This window comes from Schistocerca gregaria, chromosome 8 (genome assembly GCF_023897955.1).
Source record: "Schistocerca gregaria isolate iqSchGreg1 chromosome 8, iqSchGreg1.2, whole genome shotgun sequence".
In the NCBI taxonomy this organism is placed as follows: domain Eukaryota; kingdom Metazoa; phylum Arthropoda; class Insecta; order Orthoptera; family Acrididae; genus Schistocerca; species Schistocerca gregaria.
In genome coordinates this window covers 232,071,610-232,086,448 of record NC_064927.1, presented here as the reverse complement: position 1 = coordinate 232,086,448, position 14,839 = coordinate 232,071,610, and positions in this window count along the sequence as shown.

Genomic DNA, 14,839 nt, shown 5'->3' with positions numbered 1-14,839 from the left:
AGAGATTCTTCTGTGGCGGAAGAAACAGTAGTAGTACTGTGGAAAAAATTGCATCTCTAAAAAGCAGAACTGTATATGAGGTGTGTTGTTCCACTGGTTCCTTACAGTGATATCGGGTGGCGAAGTACAGTACGATCGGGAGCAGAAAAGTCTTGTTATTTAATCTTCCTCGACCTATTATTTCAGCACACTGAAGTTTCTGCTGAAAGTTAAGAGTACAGTTCCAACATCCAGCTGACAAAATAAAGGTGAGACTGCCCATTAACAATTTTTCATATCTTGTACTCTCGTATACAAAGAACGAGCGTTAAAAAATTATTATATACACAACATAGTAAACACATTGAGAAGGAGAACGTCGAAAAACGAACTGTTGAAGTTAAGAGACGTCAGCTGAATGTACCTCATGGTGATAACTGAAGTGCATCTAACTGAGGTCGATAGTGCGTCGTCATTATCATATGGCATCGAAACTTGGTACAAATGCTAATGCGTTGATGCGGAACCTGTTTACGGCGGTCACCAGGAAAATATCTTGTACTGTGCACTGCGTATAACCGTATGGCATCCATTCTGTCATTTGACGAGGCATAACGTGGGTGAATATCATGGTTGTGGAGAGGAGAGACCATGCGCTGTTAATGACACAGTTTTATGTGAGCGGCGGCAATTACAGTGCTGCAATACGTCTGAGGAAATGTCTGACGTCATTTACTGGTTTAAAGAAGATGGTAACGAAATTCGAATGGTATGGCACCTGTAGAGGAAGGAAGGTGTCCTATCACGGCGGAAATCATCGACGAGGTTTCTGTTGTTCTAACTGACCATGCAGCGTGTGCCCCGGATAGTGGTAGTGCTCGTGCACTGTCACGCGGATTGTCTACCATATGGTCAACAGTACCAAAAGTTTTGGTGTCTATTTTATTCTGGTACCCGTACAAGATCCAGAGAGTAGAGCAACTGAAACCTCACGATCCACAGCAACAAGAGAGTGCAGCGAATAAACGGAACTGCTGAATTTAGGGTACTATTAAGCCGCATGCTGTTCGGAAAAGCTATTGGTCGCACCGTATGTGGCTGTGTGGCCTGGATTCAAAAGCATTCTTACTCTCGGTCCATCAACTTTAAAGTGAACACACCCAGAAGGGCTGTCAAGTGTACCGTAACACTTCCACGGTCTGAAGACCAACTCGTGCAGCAAGTGACTCATGTTTTGGAAGAGCGCAACTGTGTGTAAACCACTGTTTTCGTGCAAGACAGTGCGACACCACGTTGCTCACCCAGTGAAACGTCTGCTTGATGTAACCTATTACGATCGTGCTATCTCCAGAGCTTTTCCAGATATACGACCTGCAAGTCACTTCAGCAATGCATGTGACTTTTGGCTCTGTGGATACCTAAAAGAAAGCGTTTATCAGGGACTCATACTGTTTCTGATCTAAAGGCCAGTATTCAGGAACACATTGCTCGGTTTCGGAACTGCTACAAGGAATTTTTGGCCATGTCATTTTGCGGATGCAGCATCTCGTGTACAAATACGGTGCACTTACTGAACAAACTGTGTAAGCAGCGCTCAATGCTTAAATCAATATTATGGGTTTCTCACTTATTTGAGCATCTCTGCCCACGTCCCGTTCCTAAGTCATTACATAGGGAAACATTTCTATAAGTCTATTGCATTCACAGCCCCAAATTTACACCTGTTAGACAAAATTGGAAGTACGTTTTTGCAGATTAAATCGGTTTCACATTTACACATTAGCATATGTGATAAGTAATTCCTTAGTCGTACCACACTTGCACAGCATACCTTAAATACCATAAAAGAGGAAGCGGGATGGAATCGTGGTTGGTAGACACACTTTATAATTAAGACACTTTATTGGCATTACGCCTTTAAAAAATAATTTGAGAATTACAAATTGTGGACGAGCCACTAGATAAAACTTAGCAAATACAATTAGAGACCCATCGTACTAAGTACTCTAACAAACAATTCCAAATTAAGAATAGGGGGTTTCTGACAAACTTGAAAACCTCCAACTCGCATATGGGACTTCCCTCAAAACAGATATAATGAAACAATTGCAGGTAAAGGGTGACTTGATAACGCTTGAGCACTAGTGCCAAACTGAGATGCCATTACATAACACGACAGAATCACTTAATAAAAAAACTACAACACAGACACTGATCTCATAAAAATAAATCTTTCGGTACTTAGACGTGTTAATAAAAAATTACTAGATAAAGCTGCACAAAGAACTCAGCGGATGCCATGCAGTGTGAGGTTTAGCCAGTTGCCAGTGCGTAATATTTAAGAAAACAAGCTCAAATACAAACATGTTACATACAAAAAATATATCTACCAGCTTATCCCGCATTCACGGAAAGAAGATAAATACTAAACTTTGAAAGAGGATATGTGACCAACTCCGGTAGTGGTGAGGTTCTTAAACACTGCCAGGCCTTAGACCTCGGATGACATTTCACTCCCCGCCAAGGCGATGGCACAATTAAAAGATTCAGTCTAAATCACAAAGAAATTCCAATAACTCTGGAACACAGAAACACTGGGCGGAACCTTTGACTCACGTACACATGGACAACTGTATTAATAGAGTGCAGACTTCAAAACAGCAACATAAAACCATCTGATTCTAAGAGACACCAAAAAACTTCTGCGAAAATTGTCAAAATAACGGCCACCATATAACTAGGCCAAGAAAGTCTCCCACAACATTAATAAAGTTTAAAATCTCTGAGTGCGTCGGTGAACAAACAATTACTAGGATTTACTCCACATCAGGTACACAATACGAGGGAGCGGGTACCACAGCTTCACCGCTTCCCTTCTAAATTCGTTCCCAGCGAAGTCACCGAACTTCTATCTCCCAGCTGCCCATGTCGGCAAAACGCCCAACCAATTTCACACTACAACGTGTAACGGTCATCACACTCGTTTGGCAGCCGTTGACTCCCCTGCGAATGACACGAGATCTCCAGGGTTCCCGTCGAAGGCTAACAACCAACTCGCTTCGCCTGCGAAACCGCGGGATAAGACACGCGAAAGGCAAAGATACCTTACCTCAACTACAATCGATCTCAACGATATATGAGCAAAATAAGACTGTCGCCAGCTCACCACACCTCAATATGTACTAAGTTTCGCTGCGACACGATAATTGCTGCTCGCACTGGACCACCACGAGCAGATGCACTTTCAGTATATTGTCCCGGAATCAAAATAACGAGTTTTAACTTGTCCCCGTCATTGGCATTATGAAGGACGCTCGTGTTGTATGGTGCACACCATATCTCCAACGCAGGAACTAGCGATACGGAATAAACCGTCCTACCAGCAGCAGGTATTGCGAACGTGGAACTGTGTTGATCGTCGTCCCTATATGCATATGCGCTGCGACCATCAGTCTGATTACACATGCGCATAAATAAAACTTACATTCAAACAGTGGATTATCTAATTCACAACGGAAAGAAATTTTTTTATAGAGGTGAACATCGTTCGTCAACTCGAAAAATGCTTGTGCAACTCATCACTTCACCGATGTGGTATGTTACAATACAAAGGGCAGGCTGCGACTTGTGCGCAATTATTTTAATTAACACATTTAGTTACCGTGCACAGTATTTAAGAAACAGTGATAGATATTTTTCTGTGTGGTATGTAATCAACACTGATTTGGTTAACATTCTGTATTCCTTCTCCAGTTGCCAGTGATCTTTCTCAAAGCGTTGAAAACATACTGGATAGTAATTACGCACGAAAATGCTGAAACTGCGATTAATTAATAACATAAACAGTTATGTAATAGGACAATATTTGTTTCGTTATTAATATATAGAAGGATGCTAATTTCCACTGTCAGAGCATGCAGCTTTCATGACCTCACAAATTTGAAGCATATGTCCGTCACGCTGGTTGCCCCGAACATTACCTCCAGGTGGAAGTATTTTGGTAGAAAACGCCAACTCGCTTCGTTTACGCGTGTACTAATCATTCTAATTATAGTGTAAAATGTGAATGTATAATACAAAATTTTTAATTTTTTTACGCGAATTTTCGTTGCTCTCTTTGCCTGTATTGTAGTGGCCTTATTTCAGTCACTTTACTTCAGAATTCCTATCAATCGAACTCGAAAACATCTCCGGGTGAATATTACGTGAAAGAAAGGCCTGACCAAACATAGTAAAACATGTCCTCATCATTTTCGGCAACAGGACATACAGTGAACATCCGTCAGTCCGAATTGAGAAAAGTGCAGGATTACGAATTCAACCCTTTCATGTCAGTCTCTTCTTCTTTTGGTTATTCGAAAGGTATAACAAAACGAAATTTGGCGAAATTAGTTGAATATGCGTTAAAGAGTTTGATTTCCAGTTGGTGTGCATTTCGCGGAATCATTGTAACATTTTCTATTTAAAACAACTGTAGAGAGCACACGGGAGAAACTAAGAACAAGAAGCAATTGCGAACAGTTGTTGACTAATATTTTGGGGTATCTAACATGGTGATGCCGACTTCTGTCTGTAACACTATCTCTCCATATATCAGATAATACAGCAGATGACTACAGTATTCCATTTTTTGTCAAAAATTTAAGGATGTTATCATATTAAAAGTAAGTCGCAGAATGAATAGCGACGTCATAATTACTCTGCTGCAATTAAGACATTTACAAGAAATATAGCGTAATAAACTACGTACGGCAATAACATTAATGTACGAGTGTTCGAACTTAAATAGTGGCAACTATTTATTCACAACCGATACAAAAGATTTACATCTTTGCACCTGTTACTGTCCTTCAGAGTAGTCACCAGCGTCGTGTAGAACCCGTGGCCAGCAATGTGGAAGCGTAGTATACCGTTACCAGAACCTGTTCTGTTGATGGTGCGAATGGAGTGGTCTAAAGTTATGGTGATTCTCGTGTACGACTGTGATGGAATTCAAAGGTTCAAATGGCTCTAAGCGCTATCAGACTTAGCATCTGAGGTCATCAGTCCCCTAGACGTAGAAATACCTAAACCTAACTAACCTAAGGATATCACACACATCCATGTCCGATGCAGGACTCGAACCTGCGGCCGTAGAAGCCGCGAAGTTCCGGACTGAAGCGCCTAGAACCGCTCCGACACCGGTCGGTGTGATGGTGTTATCCTAACGCATTACGTTCTTCCACGGGAGGTCGTCAATGCGCAATATTACCGTTCGTTTTTGGAGCATTACCTGCTACCAGCTTTGCGAAAGATTTGGCAACACTTTCTGCGCAACCCACCCATCATTTTGCACCACAATGGGCGGGCGCATACAGAGCAAGCTGTGCCTCTGTTCGGTCGATGGGACTGGGAGGTAGTGTACCATCCACCATACTCCCCGGACTCAAGTCCATGTGACTTTGATACGAGTCTGAAGATGAAGGAACCACTCCGTGGCATTCGTTTCAGGACTGTTCGAGAGATTCGACAAGTAGTAGATTGCTCCATGCGCACGATCAACAGAACAGGCTCTGCTAACGGTATACTACGCCTTCCACATCGCTGGTAACGGGTTCTACACAACACTGGTGACTACTTTGAAGGACTGTAACAGGTGCAAATATGTAACTCTTTTGTATCGCTTGTGAATAAATAGTTGCCACTACCTAAGTTCCAACCCTCGTATTTTCAAAAATACGAAAACATAAGCAAAGTTAGGACACAGAATAGACATTATCCGGAACACAAACCATGGGACGGCTCCTTTGATTTGTATAAAGTCAAGCACGGCCCTCGATGTCGTAGTGAAACGGAGTTCACACGAAACCATAGCTGCTTACTACTACGGCCCGAAATGACCATTCGTACTAAGCCGAAGTAATCTGACCGACTACCTGAAAACTTCTAGGAAAGGAAACACCAATGAAATAAATCCTTAAAAAACATAATACAAGCTTTTAAATTCATTACTGTCCGCCTGTGGAAGCGGTGAACTGACACTGGTGTTAGCTTCAGATGGAAATGTAGGTACTTACTTTTGTAAATATCATTTTTTTAGGTGAATTAATTTTACTTGTTAATTGATCTTTTCCAGTACTTTGAACTTATCCTCTGAGATGACAAAACTAATTCATTATCAATACGTGCAAGGGTCCTATATACATTGTGGTAGCATCGCGTACACAAGGTACCAAAGTGCAGCCCATTGGCGGAGCCGTCATTTTCATTCAGGTAACTCATGTGAAACGGTTTCCGACATGATTATGGCCGCACGACGGGAATTAACAGACTATGAACGAAGAGAACTGGACGCATTGGATATTCCGTTTCGGAAGTCGTTAGGGAATTCAGTATTCCGGTATCCACAGTGACCAGTGTGGCCCGAGAATATTCCAGTTTGAGGCGTTACCTCTCAGCACGGACAACGCAGTGGTCGACGGCATTCACTTAAATACCGAAAGGAGCGGCGTATGCGTAGAGTTGGCACTGCTAAAATACAAACAAAACTGCTTGTAATAATGACAGAAATCAATGTGGGACTTACGACGAACTTATCGCGTAGGACAGTGCAGCGAGATTTGGTGTTAAAGGGCAGTAGACGACCGACGAAAGTGCCTTTGTTAACAGCAAGACATCGCCTGCGACGGCCTCTTCTGTGCTCGTGATCATATCGATTAGACCCAAGACGACTGGCAAACAGGGACCTGGTCAGACGAGTTTGATTTCATTTAGTAAGAGCTGAGGGTAGGTATCTAATGTGGAGCACACCCCCGGAAGTCATATACCCACGTTGTGTGCAAGGCACTGTGGAAACTGGTGGTGGCTTCGTAATAGTGCAGGCTGTGTTTACACGGACTGGACTGGGTCCTCTGGTCCAACTGAACATATCATTGACTGGAAATGATTATGTTCTGCTACATGGAGAGAATATGCCATTATTCATGGGCTTCATATTTTCAAAAAACGATGGAATTTTTATGCAAGACAATGCAGCCTGTAATTGGGCCACAATTGTACGCAATAGGTTTTACGAACACTCTGAACAGTTCGCGCGATGGTGTTGGCCACCCAGACAGCCTGACATCACTCCTAATGAATATTTGTGGGACATAATCGAGAGGCCACTTTGTGCATATAATCCAGCACCGACAACACTTTTGCAATTATGGATGGCTATAGAGGCAGCAGGGCTCAATATTTCAGCAGGGGACTTCCTACGACTTCTTGAGTCCATACCACGTCGAGTTACTGCTCTACGTCGGACAAAATCCTACACGATATCAGAAGGTATCCCATGACTTTTGTGACCTCAGCGTAAGTCAACTTTAATCCCAACAGAAACAGCTGTTATGCGACACAACGCCGGAGTTTACGTGTGTATAGTTGTAAACTCCCCTTCCTAATCCGTCTACTGGATTGCGGTACAACTGACCGTTAGCACATATGCCTAACGAAATTTTGCAGTGAGTAAGGCAATCGTTACCGATGGAAAATAACACCGGTCAGTTGGAGGAAAATGTATAGCAGACCCTTCTGAAGGCAGAATCCACTCTAAACCTAATGTAAATAATGATAATAATTTTGAAAATGGTGGAATATACTGCAATCGCTGACGGGAAAAATCTGTCACATAACATTTACTACAAAAATTTCTGATAATACATAGAAAACACTGGTTAACTAAATACGGGATAATGGTATGGTGGCGAGCCTGATGAGGCAATGAATATCCATAATATGGCATGGCAACAAAAGATTGTCACGCTTTTCCACAGCAAGATAGTAACGCGAAAATAAATTACTCAAAAAGCACTGAGTTTGCAGTTACTTATCCTAAAATACAAAATTTTGAAACTAAGGTTAATTGGAGTACTGGTTAAATAAATGTAACTAAAACTTTGTTATGTAAAATAAAATTATTTTCAGTTTCCTCAAGGTAAAGTAATGCAAACTTCAGAAAAGATCCCGCAATATACTTTTGGTTATTGAAAGGCTGAATGGAACTCCCTATAAGTAAATTGATTTGTCTTTTAAGTCGGCCGTGGTGGCTGCGTGCTTCTAGGCGCTACAGTGTCGAACGGCGCGACCGCTACGGTCACAGGTTCGAATCCTGCATCGGGCATGGATGTGTGTGATGTCCTTAGGTTAGCTAGGTTTATGTAGTTCTAAGTTCCAGTCGACTGATGACCTCAGATGTTAAGTCCCATAGTGCTCAGAGCCATTACAACCATTTTGTCTTTCAATATAACGACAACGAAATACATACCAAGCCTGCAGAAGCCACTAGCTAAGTTAAATACAGAATAAATGAAATTGCGCGCTCATAATTTGTGCTTTGTCTTTAATTATTAGTCTTGCCAGTTAAGTTTTTGTTACTTTAAGTGAAAGAAGTTAATATTCAAAATAATAATCAGTTAAACCTCTTTTATGCAATACAAGAATGAACAGTTACTGAAACAGAAAATTTAGACCTAAACTGGTCAGTAACAATCACACAAAACAGTCAATAAGTAATTAATTAACATCAAGAACTCCTTATATTTGAGTCACAGTCGGTAACTCAACAGTTATCCGTATTCACACGTATAGACTGACCTGAAATGTATACACTATGTGATCAAAAGTGTGGTTACACATGGCTGTAAACGACTTACAAGTTCGTTGCGCCCTCCATCGATATGCTGGAATTCAATATGGTGACGTCCCACCCTTAGCCTTGATGACAGCTTCCACTCTCGCAGGCATACGTTCAGTCAGGTACTGGAAGGTTTCTTGTGGAATGGCAGCGCATTCTTCACGGAGTGCTGCACTGAGGAGAGGTATCGATGTCGGTCAGTGAGGTCTGCACGACGTCGGTGTTCCAAAACATCCAAAATGCGTTCTTTAGGATTGAGGCGAGGACTCTGTGCAGGCCATTCAATTACAGTGATGTTATTGTCTTGTAACCACTCCACCACAGGCAGTGAATTATGAACAGGTGCTCAATCGTGTTGAAAGATGCAGTCGCCATACCCGAATTGCTCTTCAATAGCGGGAAGCACACCCTGATTGTTTGAAGTGATTCTTCACTCCACACAACGTTTTGCCACTGTTCAATAGTCCAATTTTTACGCTCCTAACACATAGCGAGGCGTCCTTTTGCATTTACCGGTGTGATGTGTGGCTTACGAGCAGCCGCTCGACCATGAAATCCAAGTTTTCTCACCTAACCGCCTAACTGTCATAGTACTTGCAATGGATCCTGATGCAGTTTGGGATTCCTGTGTGATGGTCTGGGTAGATGTCTGCCTATTACACATTACGACCCTCTTCAACTGTCGGCGGTCTCTGTCAATGAACAGACGATGTCGACCTGCACGCTTTTGTGCTGTACGTCTCCTTTCTCGTTTCCACTTCATTATCAATTCGAGAATAGTGGATCTAGGTATGTTTAGGAGCGTGTAAATCTTGGGTACAGACATATGACACAAGTGACACCCAGTCACCTGACCACGTTCGAAGTCCGTGAGTTCCGCAGAGCGCACCATTCTGCTCTCTCACGATTTCTGATGACTACTGAGGTTGCTGATATGGAGTACGTGGCAGCACGTGGCAGCACAATGCATCTAATATGAAAAACATAGGTTTTTTGGGTTGTATGGATACTTTTGATCCCATAGTGTACTTTGTCTGACTGCATCGGTAGTCACTTACATAGTACATGGCATAAAGAATTTTTATACCATATTCTTTACAAAATGACGAATGATACATATATCAGATTGACATTTATGCGCATTGGTCATGGATTCGGTTTTGCTTTCGTTACAGTTGCTTTCAGAACATGTACCCTGTAAGCTATATTTTTCGTTATACTTTTTGCAAATTCGTTGATGAAATTAGGTATCATCGTAACTACGACCAATATCGAAAAACGTGGATACATTATCGAGCTGTGATATGAAACTATCAGACACAAAAGAAATAAATTTTATAAATTTTCAGCTCCGTTTGCTTACTTACAGTTTAAGGAGGGGTACTAGTACACTAGTGAAGGAACTGTGCAGTTGCGAAATAAGTAGTTTGTAGTTTTTAATACTTTACAGGAAAAAGAGAACTTCCAACGAAAACCTAATTCAAGGAGTTGATGTAGCTTCACCTCATATACATATAGTATTTCTCATAGTGTAGTGAGCTTCTATTGTCTACAGTAAGAAAATTCGTAGGACTTATTTGTCACGTACTGCTATCAGCTGCTTCGTGGGAACTGCACCTTTCTTCCCTGTCTTTTCTTTTACTACTGCTCACTATATACTACAGAACATTAAATAATTGTTTGCATGCAGATAAACCTAACTTCTAAAATATAGGCTTAATAAGGTAAACAAAACGTTTCCTCTCGTCTTTGGCTTCAGACATAGTTTTTTACTCGGTTTAAATAAGGTAAACTTTGCGCATGTGCATTACGTTTTTTGCGAAAGGTTGGTTCGTTGGTTTTGTTTGGGGAAGGAGACCAGACAGCGTGGTCATCGGTCTCATCGGATTAGGGAAGGATGGGGAAGGAAGTCGGCCGTGCCCTTACAGAGGAACCATCCCGGCTTTTGCGCAAGGATTGTAGCTGATTTTCCGTTCTGTATAGTGCCTGTGACCTTTCTTTTTTTTTTTTTTTTTTTTTCGGCATTCTCGAACTCGACCGGCCGTATGTTGAGTCACATTGAAGCGAGCCTCTTTCCGGTCCCGCGTAGTTGAAATTGAAAGGACGAATAAGGTGATAAAATAATTGCTTAACAATAGCATGCGCCCAGTACGAAAGTTCTAGGTTAGTCGTAGTACGATATCATATAAGCTGTTGTGTTACACTGACTCATATAGTGTACTGATTTCTGTGAACTTCAATTGATGTTATTGCGTGTTGTCGTAACTGCGTTAGACTGCCTGGTTACTAATCAGCTCACTTTAACTGCCATCAATGAACTCTACGAATGTAATTCAAATTGCATTCAACAACAGAACTGATATTTTCATCATCTCAGAACATATGTAAGGAAATAGTTCTGCAGCCCTGACGTTTCTACAAGAATCGCATCGAAAGCGTCCTTTCGAAATACCCCGAAGGAAAAGCGTGTTCATACACGTACACCTGAAAGATAACGTCTGCTCACATTTCGTGCCGTCGCCTAAGAGTGGCGCTAGGTGGACCACTATGACGGTGCAAATTAAGTTTGCTTTGAACACACGCTTTAACGATCATGAATGTAATTTGCCTGTACGACTGGACTTGGTTAGTTGAAGTTAGTGAAGAAAGCTTTTAGGGTTAACTAGGTTGTGTACTAGGGCAAAGATGAACTGGATGTGTTTAATGTGAAAGACTTGGGGGGAATGTAACCTCTGTACATGATTGCTGCCAGCGGCGGTCACGAGAACATACAGTAGAGTCGAAAGAGGGCCGGATTCGGAACGGCCACATGGCACTACTGAGAGGGAAGACCACAGTTTTTTGCGTACGGTTGTGACGCATTGTACTGCATCGGCAGCCGCAATTTCAGCAGGAGCTGATACAACGAACTCGCTGGCGTACATTCCACTGACCCCAAACCACCGCCATTTTCAGGTTCAGCAATGACGAGCACAATCTCATCGGAGGGCAGGACGAAGGTCTGTTGTGTCTTCTGAGGGATGCTGCTTTTGCCTCGGTGCCAATGATTGGCAGTGTGTTGGTTAGAAAGAGGTCTGTTGAGAGCATGCAACCAACCTGCCTGCGTGCTAGAGGTACAGGACCTATACCTGGAGTTATGGTCTGGCGTGCCATTTCGTATAACGGCAAGAGCACTACCGTGGTTATCTAACGCATCCCGGCCGTAAATTTGTATGTAAATCTATTTATTAGACCTGTTATACTGCCATTTACGAACTGCACTCCAGGCTTGTTTTTCAACAGGATAACGCTCTCTCACATACTGCTACTGTAATCCAACATGCTCAACATGGTGCCCACATGTTGCCTCTGCTCGCTCGATCACCAGATCTGTGTCCAGTCGAGAAGATATGGGGCATCTTCGGACGACTACTCCAGTGTCATCCATAGATCATTCTCCGTTTCGACTACCAGACATATCTGCTGCCAGTGTATACGGTTTCTTATATGTTCAAAACTAAGATGGAACAAATACAATTTTAAAAGCAAATGTTTTCGCAGAGACATCATCCTAACCCAAAAAGTGTAACTTTTATGACATGTGTGGATCGACGTTAGTTTGGGCTACCATAGAATCAGAGCAATCAGCTGTTCACAGGAGAACAATTATGTTCATGGGTGATTTACCGATTAGCTCGCGAACCGACCACTGGCTTATGTGTTTATCCTTCAAATTCCTTCAAGAGTAGAAAAAACTGGTTCACATGGCTCTGACCACTATGAGACTTCACATCTGAGGTCATTAGTCCCCTAGAACGTAGAACTACTTAAACCTAACTAACCTAAAGACATCACACATATCCATGCCGAGGCAGGATTCGAACCTGTGACCGTAGCAGTCTCCACATTGACCGACTTCAAAAGTAGACTTTTAGGAAAAACAGTACCTACTTTTGGCCTGAAGGTGCAAACAAACGGCTCCTTGCTCTTCCCAATAGAGTTGCGCAGGTTATAGTGATTGCTTCATTGATCCTAGCTGCAACATGACCTGATTACGTCTTGTGGCGTAACAAAGCTCAGCCAAAGATGATTAATATTGTGGGCATACAGGGTGTATCACAATTCATGTTACTGACGTCTAGAGGTTCTAAAGAGTGCTTTGTTGATCAAGTTTTACCCAAGAAACCATGTCCAGAAACTTCATCCAACGGTGCAACAGAGCGTCAATGTTATGGGCGGCGGCGTCTGTAAATATATGTATATACAGGATGAGTCCTGTGTAGGAAGTGAACGAGTCGAAATTTATAAGCTTAAACCGTTCTGATAACTCTGACGGTGGTACTGGTACTATTGGTGCTGATACTGTTAACGCAAATACTAGAGGGTAGGCAATTTTCATAAAAGGTAGTATGGATCAAAACAAGGGAATAATGTCCGGTAGAGATGGGCTCTGAAACTCATACCTGCGAGCCAATGAGCAATCTTTACGTTTTAGGGCACATGTTTACTAGACATTTTTTCTTGGTTTGGCCCATGCTACAACCGCTGAAAATTGCCTATCATGCAATCTTAGCAACAACAGTCCCGGTACATGTGTTGTGTCAAAGGTTATCAGAAATGTTTCCACTTATAACTCTCGACACGTTCTTTTCCGGTACATGGACTATTACCTCAGACTAATTCACTTATCCTTGTCCATCATTGTAGAAGGCTTGTAACATCATCACGGAATCGCCCAGTGTATACTGTACATACATCTACAGCCGCCTGCGCTCTTATGTTAGACGCGCTGTAGCGTGGTTGGATGGCGTTCTCAGACATGAGTTCTTGTGTAAAACCTGATCTAATCAGTCCCCTCTACAGCCTCTAGAAGTATGTAAGATGAATTGCGAAACATCCTATATATTCTGAATGCCAAATAAATTTAATAAATGGTTTGGCCATCTCCATTTACTACCCGAAAGCATGTCTGATATAATCGAGAGGTATGTTGATGTTTACGTATCTTTGTGACTGCCCAGGACTTGAATTCGGATACGGTGCCTGATATGGGCAAATGCTCTACTGACTGTGCTGTCCAGGAACGACTCGCCATATGCCAACTATACTTGCGCGAGTGCATTTTATCTAGCTTCCAGCGTCCACATAACTTCTACTGTGAAGGCCATTGTGGCCGAGTGGTTCTAGGCGCTTCAGTCCGGAACCACGCGTTTTCTACACTCGCAGGTTCGAATCCTGCCTCGGGCATTGATGTGTATGAAGCCCTTAGGTTAGATAGGTTTAAGTAGTTCTAAGTATAGAGGACTGATGAACTGAGATGTTAAGTCCCATAGTGCTTAGAACCATTTGAATCCTTTTTTGAACTTCTCCTGAATGCAGTGTATTGTACACCAGCGCTCTTCGTACAAGTGACTGTGCGGAAAGTGGCTTAGCCATGGTGTAGGGGATTGTTCCCCAGTGAATGTTTCTCTGCAGTGGAGTTTGCGCAGATTTCTAACTCTCTGAGAGATTAAAACTGTATTTCCTCTTTTGTTCGGAACTGTTACTCTCGCAGGAGAACTTACGTGATGTTTCGTAGATGGGAGTTGAGATGCTGGCGGCAGTGTGGCGGTCGTAAGTCTAGTATGCTTAATATAACTTAATGTATGTGTTGACAACCATTCAGCCAAGTAAAAGTTCGATAACATATAGGTTGACAACTTATCAGCCAAGTAAAGTGCCAAGGAACAGTAAAGTTTGTTTGGACTGGTGTGCCCAAGGCGAGGGAAGCGGTTTCGGCCGTCACACTAAGCCCCCAGGGTGGCCGGCGAACAGGCACTCAGCGGGCGGAAATCGACTGTTTCACCCAGACAGCAGCAGGTGGGGGAGGCGGTTAGTCGTCTGACGGCATGGTGTATGTAAGTGGCTGCAATGATGGAAGCGTTTTGCAGCGTGACAGAATGTGGCAGCTTACAAATAGTTAGAAATTCAATAGTAATCCACTGTTTTCATCGTAGCGCAAAATCTATCACAGGAGAATGCTGACATAACTATTGTTCATGTATTCATGCGTTGATATCATGGATAGGGCGAAGTATACATATGTTAGGTAGTCACAGTAAATGTATAATCTTACTGTACTGGAGGATAGCTCAGGACTTCTGCTATCATCACTGAAAGCTGCATATGTATACATATTTTATTTGTTGGATTACTGCGTATATTGCGTCTTTTTAATTATTCAAG